Source organism: Trichechus manatus, unplaced genomic scaffold, assembly GCF_000243295.1.
Source record: "Trichechus manatus latirostris isolate Lorelei unplaced genomic scaffold, TriManLat1.0 scaffold00030, whole genome shotgun sequence".
Classification (NCBI taxonomy): domain Eukaryota; kingdom Metazoa; phylum Chordata; class Mammalia; order Sirenia; family Trichechidae; genus Trichechus; species Trichechus manatus.
This window is the reverse complement of record NW_004443966.1, coordinates 21,791,292-21,793,003: the sequence shown is the minus strand read 5'-3', so window position 1 is coordinate 21,793,003 and position 1,712 is coordinate 21,791,292.

Sequence of the window (1,712 nt, the reverse complement as noted above, 5' to 3'; positions counted from 1 at the left end):
GTAAGGCGCACATTACAGTGATATGGTCTTATTAAATAACAGAAACACTTATATCCAAGTGGGATTATATCCATAGGTATAAGGGTGAGGCTTTAAAATACATAATTTTTGAGGGACACAGTTCAATCCAGAACATTGGGCAAGTCATTGACTATCTCTGTGCCTCGGTTTCCCCATCAGTGCCATGGGGTCAGAAAAGGACTCACTTCCCAGGGCTGTCACGAGGATCTACGCAGGCAAAGCATGTGGGACCATGTCTGGTGCAAGCAGGCTGCCCGGCATGAGCCTTCGCTGCTGCTGAAGTCTTATCACCTCAGTGCTGTTCCAAGTGGGAGCAAGCCATTCAGTTGCCAAGGAGCTTGTCCAAAAGGGAGGTGTCACCTGCTCCCTACCCCTTCACCTACTCCCTCCCGGGAGCCTCCTCTGGAGGTCCTGATCTCCTGGGCAGTCACCCAAGCCAGGAACCATTGACTTTTCCTTCAAAATATTTTTAGGATCTGGCTCTGCCCTCATCTCTACGCAATGAGCTGAGCTGATGGAGGTGCTCGGCTCTCTCTGCCCCTGGGCCCTCCTCCACTGCAGCAGCCTGAGGCGTCTTTCCAACAGTGCAAATCTGAGTGTGTCCTGCCCCTGCTGAGACTCTTCTGTGGCTCCTGTTAGTCATGAACCAAACTTCCACAGCTGGTGCACACATCTTTCAGTGACCTGGGTGCTGCCTTCCTCCTGGGACGCATCTCTAGCCCTGCCTCTCATGTATTTCCGAGAACATGCCCGTGTGAACTTGGCTTTGCAAATACTGTTGCCTCTGGAATGCCCCTCTCCACACTCTGTGCACTGGGTGAACGCCTATTTATCCTTCAAAACCCAGTGCAGACACGCTTCCTCGTGGAAGCTTCCCAGATTGCCCTTCCTCCCCACAAGTCAGAGGTAACCATGCCTGGCCCCCTCCCACTATCTTCCTATGTTGTATGGATCCCTGCTTTGTCACCCTGTTTACATAACTATCACTGTCACTATTGTGCAACCTCCTAGAGGGCAGGTACCACCTTGGACCTATCTCTGCTCACACCTAGCCCAGGGCCTGGCTCATGTTGGTGTTGACTGAATTTGTTATTAGTGGAAGGTGCTGTAGTGAAAGGCGTTGTGGGCTGTAGGTGTTACTGCACCATGGGCATGCTGTGTGGCCTTGGGCATGCCCCTTCCATCTCTGGGCTGCAGTTTCCACATCTCTCCCGGGATGAGTCTGCTATTCTGAGTTTCACTAACTGCCCAGGGCCTGCCTGCCTGCTCCAGGGTGGACAAGAAGCTTGGGGGTTTCGGCCAGCCCGCAGGTCACCTGCCTCTCAGGTTAGCCAGGGTCAGAGCAGCCGCCTGCCCATGGGAACCAGCAGCTTCGTCCCCCCAAGGTGACTAGTATTCTTGGGAGACTAAGCGATGTTTGCCGAACTTGACACTTCTTTCTTTTCCCAAGAGAAATGGGGAAAACTCGTTAAGCCAAGCCAGGAGAAGTGGGTCACGCCCCGGCGATGCCAAGCAGGGCCGTCACTTGGCTCTGTGAGCAAGGCCTGCTATTAAATTTCAGATACAAGAAATAATCCGCTCCCTGCACTTGTCTGATCACTTTATTAGCACAAAAGATAAATTTAAACCACAGACTCATGGCAAAAAGGAATAAGTCTCCACTCACCTCCTAATTAAACCGAGAGAAGCCA